The sequence below is a fragment of the Pelodiscus sinensis genome, chromosome 1 (assembly GCF_049634645.1).
Source record: "Pelodiscus sinensis isolate JC-2024 chromosome 1, ASM4963464v1, whole genome shotgun sequence".
In the NCBI taxonomy this organism is placed as follows: domain Eukaryota; kingdom Metazoa; phylum Chordata; order Testudines; family Trionychidae; genus Pelodiscus; species Pelodiscus sinensis.
The window spans coordinates 11053910-11066760 of record NC_134711.1 but is presented as its reverse complement, the minus strand read 5'-3'; the positions used below and the strand labels follow the sequence as shown (position 1 = coordinate 11066760).

General features: G+C 41.2%; 1 long non-coding RNA gene across 1 annotated transcript in view; it reads left to right on the top strand.

Annotated features, from left to right (window-relative positions):
• LOC112547022 (uncharacterized) overlaps nt 1–12851 on the top strand; it is a 68060-nt gene that overhangs the window by 54413 nt on the left and 796 nt on the right. The window contains exon 3 of the long non-coding RNA XR_003090757.2: nt 9443–9544. This is a non-coding gene — a long non-coding RNA (uncharacterized LOC112547022). The remainder of the gene's footprint in view (nt 1–9442; nt 9545–12851) is intronic.

Here is a 12851-nt window from a genome sequence, read left to right as displayed (position 1 = left end):
TCTTTCGGAAAAAGGCTTTTTCCTCAGAGAAAAAGGATTACCAAGGCCATAAAAACCCCTCTGTCCTTTTGATTTAGTTTCGGAAGAATGTGATTGCAGTGTGGACATAATTCAGGTTTTGTTGGAAAAGCAGCCATTTTTCTGACAAAACTCTGTAGTGTAGACATACTCTGGAGTATGGTGTCCAATTTTGGGTGCCCCCCCCCCCCATACGGAAAGGATTTGGAAAAATTGGAGAAAGTCCAGCAGAGGGCAGCAAAAAAGATTAGGGGTTGGGGCACGAGGGAGGAGGAGAGGCTACGGGAACTGGGCTTATTTCATCTACAGCAGAGAAGTGTGAGGGGGAATTTGAGAGCAGCCTTCAACTACTTAAAGGTCCAAGGCTATGCTCAGGCTGTTCTCAGTGCTGACAGATGACAGATGAGGAGCAATAGCCTCAAGCTGCAGTTGAGGGAGGTTTAGGTTGGATAGTAGGAAAAATATTTCACTAGGGAGAGTGGTGAAGCACAGGAATGGGTTACTGAGAGACATAGGTGCTGACTCCATGGGTGCCCCAGGGCCAAGCTCCGCCCCTCTGCCTTCCATCTCGCACATGCCTCTCGCCCATTGGTGGCTCCCTTCCTCCACCACCCTTGCAGTGCTTCCAGAGTGCTACAAACAGCTGATCTGCAATATTCAAGAAGCTGCTGGAGGGAGGGGAAGAGTAGGGATGTGGTGTGCTCGGGGAGAGGAGGTTTAGGAGAGGTAGGACAGAGGCTAGGGCTAGGGCTTGGGAGAAGGGGTGGAAAAGGGCTGAGACTTGGTGAAAAGGTGGAATTGGGGCTGTGCCTGGGACAGAGGGGAGGGTCAAGCACCCCCCTAATGAGGAAAATCCATGCCTATGCTGGAGGAGGTGGTGGAATGTCTATCCCTAGAGGTTTTTATGTCCTGGTTTATCAAAGCCCTGGCTGGGCTGATTTAGTTGGGGTTGGTCCTGCTTTCACTGAGGGTTAGACTGGATGACCTCTTGAGGTCTCTTCCAACACCCATCTTCTATGATTCTATGATTGGGAGAAATGAGACTGCTCTCCCAAAGGAGCTCCCTCTAAGAGGCAATTTATCTGGGAATAAGAGTTCTCTTGTTATAACAAGAGCCACTGATGCCCTGACAACTTATTCTCATAAAACCGAATGCTGCCGTGCTGACTTTCTAGGCAAGTTTTTGAGAAGCATCATGAAAGTCAGAGCAAAGCCTCTGCATTGGTTAGTTTACAGAGCTGTGCCCTGAGTAAAGAGCAATATGTAGCTGCCCCACCGCAAAAAGAGAGCAGAGATTAGCTTTTCAGAGAATCCCAGTTCAGCCCCTGGCTCCACACTTGCTCCATGGGGAATAGAATCTGTGCCAACTCATTACGTGATCCTGATCATGTCCCTCTTTGGGACAGTCTTGCTGCCGTATGGTGAACGGGGAAGTCAAGCCAAAGCTTCTCCCACTCCTATGTTTTGCCTGCCCTCTCCCCGGGCACTTGCATGGAAAAAGGGAGTCATGGCCTACAGAGGCTGCCCTCCCCCTTGTGCTGCACCCCACGTTGCCAATACAGTTTAATTGGCTGCTTTCTTATGTTATCAAGATGGAAGTCAATCTGTAGGAGTGGCTAGTGCTTTCCAGAACAATTCAGCAGTCATAAAGATCTTTTGTATTTTAAATTGTTGCTGTCTAATAATTATGATAGTATAATGTTAAAGCCATGCTGCGTTTCATGGAACCTGTTTGAAAACCAAAACACCTATTGAGTTATGTTTATATCAAGAAATACAAGATTGGAGAATTATATATTCGTGCTAAGGAGCAATAGTTATCTTAGTGGCCAGATTCTTGGTTCTTAACTCCATTAAACTTAAAGTTATTGGTTTATACCAGCAGACGATCTATGCCCTTAACGTCCTGATTTACTGTGATTTGAACTTTTCCTCATCGTAGTTTTTTTTTTGGGGGGGGGGGAGAGGGATTAAAATAAAGAATAAAAAATAACTCTTTCAGAAAATCAAAGAATTGTTATTGAAAGTGCACAGTGAAAAACTTAAATTTAGAAATCAGGCACTGATTCTCTTAAAAAAACTTACTATTCAAAGAATATCTGCTATATTGCACACAAACCGAGCATGCACCTTTGAAGGTGTGAAAAACCATGATAGACAATTGCTCATTAAAATCTGATAATTGTAATCAGAGTTCTTTGTCTTCCAGTAATCTGTAATAACAGAACTAAAATAATCTGTGCTTTTTAGTATGCAGGCCATCTAATGCACCTGCTAAGATTTAGAAAGCAACAACAAAGTGGTTTATCAGTTATGAGATTTAAAAGCCATAAATTAAATTAAAAAGCCTTTTTATTTAAAAGACAAGGGAATTTGTTTCCTTGATGTGTGAGCCTCCATCAAATGTAAATTCACAGGATGAATACTTATGCAGATAGCTCAAACTTATCATGGGGTTAACGAACCAAAACGCTCGTCCAATCAAACTCATTTGACAATGAATAAATTCACTCATTTGATAACCTGCAATGTAGTAGGGAATAAAATTGTCAACATAAGAACTTATTTATGCCTTCTCCTGTTCAGTGATCATTTCTTATGACTTTTAAAAAATAATGTTTAATAGTTTAGCAATATAAGGACAGCTTACAATATAGCTGTGTAGATAATGTGCTCTTACCACCAATTTCTGCTCTTATGGGAGTAAAGTAAGAGCAGATTCTGTCCCATAGTATTTTGAATGTCCTCTAGAGATCATTCTAATTATATAGTCATGCCTTATGGACTCTATAACCAATAATATTTCACAGAAATATATGTCTATTTCAAATAAGCACTGTAAATTGCTAGCTGTACATTTAGGTCTCTGGTTTTCTTTATGAATAAAATCCCAATTGCATGAAATGTACCAAAATTGCTTGTTGGGAATTCCAGGTTTGAGGTAATCCTGTCAATAAAGGCTTCTGATCAATGATCTTTGCACCATACTCTCCATTCTGGCCTTCTGTGCTCTAACTCAACCACAAGATAGGGGCTTGATCTAGGAGCTACAGAGTGAATTTTTGTGGTGTGGATTATGCAGAAGGTCAGACTCTATGGTCATTGTGGTCTCTGTTTGGCCTATGAATCTATGAACTTGAGTTTGAAAAAGCGTATTCTAAAAAGCTAAGCAATATTTATTCATCAGCAGGAATCTACGTGATCGCATTAGTGTATAAGCATCTCTGTCATCTGAGTAAGAAATACAAGAATTGGAAATACCCTGAGAGAATTCTCTCAGTCCTCTGGGACAAATCCAATCACCAAATCAGAATGAGCCATGCAAGTGTAACTCCTTTCTGGTTGGTGTAGTGCTCTGCTTCCCTCTGGTGGCATCTAGACCAGCTAGCGATTGATCAGTCTATCGCTGTCTTGTGTAACAGCCATGCAGCTTTTAGCTGATGCAGTAGAACTTCATACATTAAGCTTCAGAGGTTCCCGGTTTGATCCTGGCTCCTTCCAATGGGGTATGCCAATATTACATAAATGCTGGGGACAAAACATTCTCATTCAAGGAGATCCAGCTGTGCAACAAACATACAGAGGAATCTGGCTGAATCACGTTGCCTTCACGATATGCTCCAGAAACTTCTTACGTGATAGAGCTTTTCCATCATACACAGACCACTCACAGCATCAGCAGCTTCATTCATTTCTCAATCCCTGAGACCGAACAAAAAAAATGCTACTGCAAGCAGAGATTTCTATAACCTGAGAAGGGAGAAAAAACAGGCATTCCATGAAGTCCACAGAGGTCTTTGCTATTGAGAACCTAATTTGCATGGTAAAAGAGTCTCAGAGGGTATCCGTGTTAGTCTGTAACTTTGAAAACAAGTAGCCCTATAGCACTTTAGAGACTAACAAAATATACAGAGAGAGCATCAGGAGTTGTTGTGCAACTCGTCTGATGAAGTGGGTTTTACCCACGAAAACTCGATACATATTTTAATAGTTTCTAAGGTGCCACAGGACTACTAACTTGCATGGAAGGTGCTCAGTGATGAGTGACAGTATAAAATCCTAAAACAAGTAAATAGATGGATGTACAAATGGATGGAGAAATGAATAAGGGACATCTAGCCAGATAGCTAGATATCAGAAATCATTGCCAACATGCAATAAAAACTCATTGCAATACTCATGGGCAGTTAGGACAGTGAATACAAAGTACCAGTGTTTTCACATAGACATTGCACCTCACATTTCACAACGATAGCTGTCCTCTCCCTGGTCCATCAGGGAGCAGAAGAATCTCTCTGATTAGACAGCATCTCAGGCCTTAAAACTTGCAGCAGATGGGAGTTCTCGACCTTTTCATTCCTTGCTTACAAAAAGCTTACTTGGGACTTTCTATGATGAACAGCTAAGCACTTTAAATAAAGTTAAAAGCAGCCATGAGGAAGCACTATTAAATATTTGTGGGAAGAGTGAGAAGTTTAAAATCACATTCTGTCTTCTGCTGACATGACATGCCTGTATCTCTTTGCCTCATCAACTTGCTGTTCCTTTTCAAATCACAGCTGAGCACTTATTTTTTCTCCCTTACCGCTCTTTCTCTCTGTGTCATTTTCTATTTTCCTCTCAGAGTTACTTGGAATACCAATATATGAGGCAGAGTTTGTGTGGGATAACACTGTGCCAACTAAGTCTATGTCCACACTACCTCCCAGATCAATGCTCTGAGATCGAGCCATGGGCAGTCAATTTAGTGGGTCTACTTAAGATCCATCAAATCGACTGCAGATTGCTCTGCAGTTGACCCCTCTAATCTATCCCAGACAAAGAAGCACAAGGTAGCCAAGAGAAGGTCCCGCAGTAACTTGACCTAAAGTGTGTCAATTCAAATTACATTTTTCAATGTAGTTGTGTAGTTTAGGTCAACTTACTGCCATAGTGTAGATGTAGCCTAAGAAAATGGTGTTACAGCAAGTAATGGGAGGGTGTGAATGTGTCAAGGTTTCATACACCACCATCATTAAATATTGACAAGAAGGTGAAGATCTTCATGATATTTACCTGTCTAAGTCCTATTGTTTTCAGTGCTACCTTTGAGGATCTGGGCTATACTGATTAAAAGGAGAATTTAGAGTGAAATTTGCTTAGATGCAGAAGGCTAGAACAATGATTATGCTCCAATAAAACCCCACCTAACCCTATAAGAGATAATAAATAATTTTGTTATAAAATAAAACTGCTCATCTTGGAGCTGCCATCTTGGATATGAAAGCCTTGCTATGTTTTCTCTGGGCTTGCAACCAGAGAAAACACGTCACCACTTACGAAGATTTTTCAGGCCAAATTCTTACTCCCCTTTGAAGGTAGAATTCATCATGGCATTTGAAATTTAGCTAACCATGTTGTTGAAAACATACAGGCTAAAGGAGAATCCAGCTCACTCTCCCATAGCTGTAGTCACTTGTAATTAGCTGGAAAACAAATTACTAGAAACATACCTCTATTACAATCAGATGAGATTCACAGCAGACACAAAAAAACAGAAGACATGAGTAAGAAGTTATCATTTCCAATAGGTAATTGCCAGAGCACAACTGTACTTTAAACTTTTCAGCTGTAAGTTAACCCTCCAATTCAGAGGGAGTTGGGTGGTTAACACTTTCATCCCTGTGGAAAACCCGAACTTTAATTACCACTATTTACATAACTCTGCTCCAGGTAAAGCGCTCCAGGTAAGTGCTCCAGGTAAAGCTAAATGACTGTACTGACAGCTATTTTATGGTAGATCGTTAATTATTTCTACAAACACATCAAAGTCTTGGTAAATCAGAAAGGAGTGAGCATCTGTGTATTGCTTACAAGAGGTCCTAAAAAGCAAAGTGCAATGACAGTTTGCATGAAATACTGCTTGTAAATTTCTCAAATCACAATTTAAATCCCTGAATAGATTGATCGTGTTCTGGGAGTTTTCCCTTTAGGACAAATACAATCAGATTTCATTCTAACTTGACACTTCTTAAACAAATCATTGAGAAACTATTGAGTAAGAAACTCTTAAATTGACCCTTGAGGTATGAATCCGAGCATTCCTCCTCCTCGTTGATAGTGCAGTGTAAAATAAACACCATTTCTGACTGCTTTAAGAGCTCCAGGTAAAGCTAAATGACTGTACTGACAGCCATTTTATGGTAGATTGTTAATTACTTCTACAAACAAATCAAACTCTTGGTAAATCAGGAAGGAGTGAGCGTCTGTGTATTGCTCGCATTCCCAGCTGAAATAATATCACAGAGGTATGGCAATTTGCAGCCATCACAAAGCACTTAGGCTGATGCTCTTAATGGGACCAAGGCTAAATAGTCCATCACTTGAGAGTGGTGCAGAGTGGTTTCATGCAGACTGGGCAAAACAGAAAAGGGTTAATATAAATAAGTGCCTACATATTCTACTTACCTAAGAGCCCAGTTTGTAAAATGCATGAATTCTGGGACATTGCCACATAAACAAGCAACTTCCTAGCCACTCTACGGGTGTGTCTACATTGCACCGTTATTTTGAGATAACTAGCGGTATTTTGAAATAACAATGTGAGCATCTACACAGCCATTCCTTTATTTTGAAATAATTTAGAAATAATGGATAGCTTACTCCAAAATCTGTAAACAGCTATTTTGAAATAAGACGTGTGTAGATGATCCACTTCTGCTATTTCAAAATAGCCCCTCACCAGAGCCATTCTAAGTTATTCCTCCCCAGTGTCTCCAAAATAAGCTATTCCAGAATAGTTATTCTGAAATAGCACATCTACATTAGGGAAGCCTGCTTCGGACTAATTTTGAGGCTTCCCTGCAGTGTAGACGTGCTATTTCAGAATAACTATTCCAGAATAGCTTATTTTGAAATAAGCATGCGGTGTAGGCCTGCCCTGAGATGTATTAAATAGCACAAAGGGAAATAATTTATCAATAGGTTTGAGCAGTGGTTTTTTTTTTGTGACGGTATTGCCCGGAATGGCATACCGTCACCTATTTTCCCGCCCACAGAAAGGGAATGGGATTTCCCCCGAGCATACTGGCACCTGTTTTCCTGGGGCAGCTCAGCTCCTGACGGAAGTCTGCTCGGTACACGTGGCGTTTTTTCTTCCGGCTCCCAGTGCAGTGCTGTGGCTCTTAAAGGAACTGTGGCCGAATTTCGGCCCCCAGTGCAGGTTTTTTTTTTTGTTTGTTTGGCTCAGCAAGCTTTCCTTTTTTGCTTAACAAGTTTGCCCCAGAGTACCAGCACTATTTTTCTTACAAAAAAAGCACTGGCTTTGAGAGCAAGGTAGCTAGCATTACTGTTCAGATACATTGATTGCACACTCATACAGATCAACCGAAGTAATGAAAGAGAAATAACCTATGGGCCACATTTTCAGCATGCTGAAAAATCTATTGCAAGTGGATTGAGAATATATACTTGGTTATAAATATTATTTCTACTATGATAAGAGGCCCTGGAATTCAGAGTCCCATTATGTTAGGTAATGTACAAAGTCATACTCACAAGAGGTATAAATCCCCAAAACTTTACAACTTACACAAGATATCCAAAGCATGTATGTAGCAGGCTATGGCACTCTACCACCACCTTGTGGAGAGGGTGGGTGCTACTGGTGTTTCAGAATCCAGGGAATTGCTGGTAAAAGCATTTACTTTTTTGCAGGGGATAGTTAAAGTAGCCCAAATGAAAAACCAGTATGTTTCCATACCCCATGGGAAGCAGAGTCCTAGGCCTTTAGGAAGGCAAAGAGAAAAATATGGCCCTTCTCCATGCCAAGAAGACCTGGGTGGACCTGGGTGATCAAAGTTGAAGCTATTTGTTCTGTCAGCAACCCCCGCTTGAAGGGAGCTCCGAGATACAATCCTGCTTCTTCAGCTTCCCACTTGCCTTTTGAGGACTCGCCCATCTGCAGGCTTGACAAGCTTCATAGGTGTACTGGTTTGAGGTTGATTGTACCCAAAGGAGATCTTTAACCCTTTCCTGGTCAGGGTCAGGGGCAATAGAGGAAAAGAGCAATTGATTGACTTCCCCAAGAAAAGCTTTGGTAGTCCTAGGAATTGAACCCAAATATCCCTAGAGCTTAATCACAAGACCATTCTTCCTCTCTGGAGTAAGATGAATATAGGTGTGTACACCCACATGCATGCATAGACACACACATGTAGGAACACACAATATTATTTGATTCAATTAGATCCATTTTATAATGCTGATAATCAGAAAGCCAGCCCACTAGATAGATTAAGCAATAACAGATTTTTGATCATTCCGCTATTTAAAAAGGTTTCTGAGGGTGATGGTTAATATCTAATCTCTCCCTCTTATGCCAAGTCAATGGAAAGGCACTGCCTATTAACACCAGTTAAAGAACTTTATTTTCAAAGTCAGTAAATCACTTGTGTTATCTTCCAACCTGAGGCCTTTCTAACACAGCCATAGCTCTCTCTTACATGCACACCTCCCTAGAGACTCTCAGGATAGAATTTTCAAACTGATTTCAGGTATATTTTGCTAGTCCAGAAAACCTCACTGGCGGATTTCCTTGTTAGAGGGAACAAGATGCCTGTAGGCTGTGGCTCCCTCTAGAACCAATCGCAAGTAGGAAAAGTGGCAGAGAGGCTTCTGGGACTTGACATTTATAAGTAAGGTAGGCTTTCCAGAATCAAAAGCCCATGAATGAATGCTTTACAGTGTTATAGTAAAGCACTATAGATTAACACCCTGTCAAGTTCTTTACCATTAAATATATTATGGTAGCTCCTGTTAGAGGTCTTATCCCTTCCCTGGGCCTTCTCACATGAACAGAGAACAGTAATACGTGAAGTTTGGAGATGTAAATAATTCAGTGTTTATTGGGGTTTGTTTTCAGCAAGCAGGAATCCAGTTTCCATTACTTTTTCCTTTGTCTTTTTCCTACTTACTTCCTGTTTGCCTCCAAAATAGAAAGTAATATTCTCAGTTACCCCTTAACACAGTGTTTCCCAAATTTATTTGGCCATGGAACCCTTTTAAACTCAGAAGAATTTCCAGGAACCCCTAGAGACGGTGGGAGGAGCGGGGGGTTCGTGCGGAACCCTTACTTTCACTTTGCGGAACCCCGGGATTTCACGGAGCACCATTGGGGAAACATTGCCTTAACCAGTCATTCTACTGAAATTTAAGTACCCAATCCTCATATATTATAAGATTATTCCATCATCTTAATTGGTTTACACCCAGCAAAATTCATACAGCAAACAGAAAAAATCAAAGAGCCAGACAGAGGCAATACAGGTAAACAATCCAAAGATGGGGAGCACAATGACAAACCAATAAAGAAATGAGGGTTTCGCCACTCCAACTATTGATAAGACAGAAAGCTCTTCACCTAAATGTTCTTTATATCTTCTAGGTTCAGACCTCGTGCAAGGCTTCTGATACAAGCGCTTCCGTCTTGGACTCTCTCCCTACTTCAGTCTACGCTGGCCAATATATCATTGTCAGCATTGTACCGGTTAGTTTTATTCCTCACCATCTTGTGACTAACAGATGAAATCCTAACCTCCTTGAAGTCAAAGGGAGCTTTATGACAGACATGAACAGAGCTAGGATTTCACCCCCCTGTAAGATTTCCACGTGAAGGCTTGCTCTGGTGGGACCTGTCTATGTAATCAATGAAATGTTAACAAACAGAAACGCAATATTAAACACTTTTTAGAATCTAGTGTAGAAAAGGTAGTTGTGCTTCAAAAAACATGCTAGCTGATTCTAGTTAGCCCAGGGACAGAAAGTCAATACAATTAGTAAATAGAAGTAAATACCCAGATGGATAGCCATTACCAGCTAATGCATTTTAAAATACAATTCCCTTTCTCTACACATTAGCACATTTGCCTCCTTGCACCAGTGTCAACAACCCCTCTAAGGGGAGAGGAGGTGAAACCAAGTAGTTGGGGATTTGAAGAAGATGACTGAAGATCTCCCTTGCTGACCTTTAGGACTTTGTAAGCACTATCTGTGTTCACATAAATTACCTTCTGATGGGCTGATCCTCAATTAAGTGGAATCTGATGACAGAACTTTAGATCAGAGGAGTTCATCACTGGCAAAATGTCTCTGTTATTGACTACATCCCCTTATGAGATTTTTCCCTGATCAAACCATTATTTTTGTAAATCCCAGCGGCTCTCAAATTGGCACCACTTGATTTAAAAAAGCAAAAACAAACAAACAAAAAACCGACAAGGAGTCCTGTAGCACCTTATAGACTAACAGATGTATTAGAGCTGTAATTTCCACTACATGCATTACATTAGAGATGTAATTTCCACTACATGCATCTAACAAAGTGGGTCTTTGCCCATGAAAGCTTATGCTCCAATACATCTGTTAGTCTATAAGGTGCTACAGGACTCCTTGTCGCTTTTGCAGATCCAGACTAACACGGCTACCCCTCTGATACTAAACACAAAACCCTTAGCCTAACATGAACCCTATATTGTCTCCACTGGAGAGACTGAAGATTTTTTTTCCTTCTGCATCTGTTCTGGCAGACAGTTTTCCTGATATTTTAGATAGCTCACTGATCTTTTCTTTGTCTTGCGGGACAAACTTTCAGGTCTCTCCTTAATATGCTGCATTTTGTTTGGTCTTTTAAACTTCCTTTGAACAGTGCTACTATCAGACACATTTTATGTAAATGTAAACCACACATCGAGTGTGGTTCGCTGTCCCATGTAGTGGCACTTAGATCACTTACAGCCAGAACTATGAGCAAAGGAACGCTACAGTCTGGGCTGTGAGCCAGTGGGCTTTATATCTTAAGTTGAAGAAACTCCTACACAAAACTCCAGAGGACCCAGGTTCAAATCTACCTGCAGTTACATAACAGCTGGTCAAAATAACCTCTGGCAGGTATTTTTGCAACAGCATATATATGAGCTACCTTGCAGCTTTTCCCAATGCAAGCAGAAAAAGGAGAGAGCTTCACTTGGAAATGCAGCCTCCTACCCAAATACCAGTATGCTTAAGTAGGAATGTTACATTCTTGGCATTTAATGGACAGGGATGGCTAGATCTGTTTGGGATGGTTGGAGAACAAGTAAGGATGACCACAAGGTTTAATTATGAACAAGATGCAAGATGCCTAGAACAAGTCGAGGCAAGTCATGGCTGAGGATTTTGTTATTGTTACATTGGTGTCTGAAAAATAACATTCTGTTTCAAGCAAGCTGTTTTCCATGGAAGGTCAAATAGCACTACTGTGGCATTATTCCATTTCAGGGGGGATAATTATTATTAATTTTTCATCTGGTAGATGAGGACTTTTCAAACTTTTTCCTGGGACGCACTTTGAAAATGTTTTGGGCTATGATGACCCCCCCAAAAATGATGAACCTCCCCATTCCATGCTACCCTTACTTCTGTGATGCTGATGGGGAAAGCACTGCCTTCAGAGGTGGGTGCCCAAGAAGCAGCTGCTGCTCTCTGCCCATCCAACTCTGACAGCTTGGGCTGTCATCCCAGCATATAACCAACAGCTAACATGTAAAAGGGCTGACAAGGCCCTACAACCTCACAACCCCTGAGGGGTTGTGACACCCAGTTTGAGAACCCCTGCTGTAGATGGGAAAGAAACATTTCCAATAACAGAGTGGGCACATAGCCACTAAAAACTGAAGTCTTCAGATAGTGCAGCTCCTTGGGCCATTCATTACTTAAAAAAAAAAAAAGATTTAGGGTTCTGGGTGGATAGTTAGCTGAACATGCACTCAAATGCAATGCTGTGGCTAGAAGCACTAATGCAATCCTTGGATACATGAACAGGGAAATCTCTGGTTGAAATAGAGAGGTTATTTTACTTCTGTATTTGACCAGCGATAAAAATTTGTGTCCCCCTCTGGTGTCCACAGTCCAGGAAGGATGTTGGCAAATTGGAGAAGGTTCAGCGAAGAGCCATGAGACTGAAAGATTAGAAACCAGAATTTACAGTGATGGACTTGAGGCCCTCAATCCATTTATCTTAACAGATAAAACAGGAAGGGGTGAGTGGATTACAGTCTGTTAGGATCTACACAAGGAAAAAATATTTGATTCAGTCTATCAGAGAAAGAAATAACTGGTTGGAACTGGAAGCGACACAAATTTCAACTGGAAAGAAGAACATAACGTGAGGCTATGTCTTAACAGGGAGTGTAATTAACCACTGGAACTCTTCACCAAGTGTTGTGGTGGATTCTTCATTCTTGGTAAATTTTAAATGAAGTTTAGAGGTTTTTTAAGGGTCTGCTCTTAAAACATTTTATGGCCCGCATTATATTGGCTTTCAGACTAGATGCTCACCGCAGTCCTTTCTGGCCTTAGGAGCTATGAATTTGGTTCAGATTTAAAATATGGACCAAGAAATGAAAGACTAATAGTATATTATCAGCCCCAGGAGCAATCTAGTCCCTTCTTGTTCTAGGACTCTTTACAAAATAAATAACTCAAAATATTTATAAGAGGGTTGTAAAATGGACTGAAACTACTAATTCATTTCACAATGGCAATAAAAGGACAGTACAGGCAGTCCCCGGGTTACATGGATCCGACTTACATCGGATCCCCACTTACAAACGGGGTGAGGCAACTCTGCACTAGCTGCTTCCCCCAAAGCTAGCGCCCCCCCCCCCCCCCCAGCAGACCAGGGAGAAGCGGAGCGGCTTTTCTCAGCAGACACCTCAGCTTGAGAATAAAGGACTGAGGGAAGTGAGGTGTGGGAGAATAAAACTGAGCTCTGGAGAAATGTTTGGCTAGAGTTTCCCCTACAATATGTACCAGTT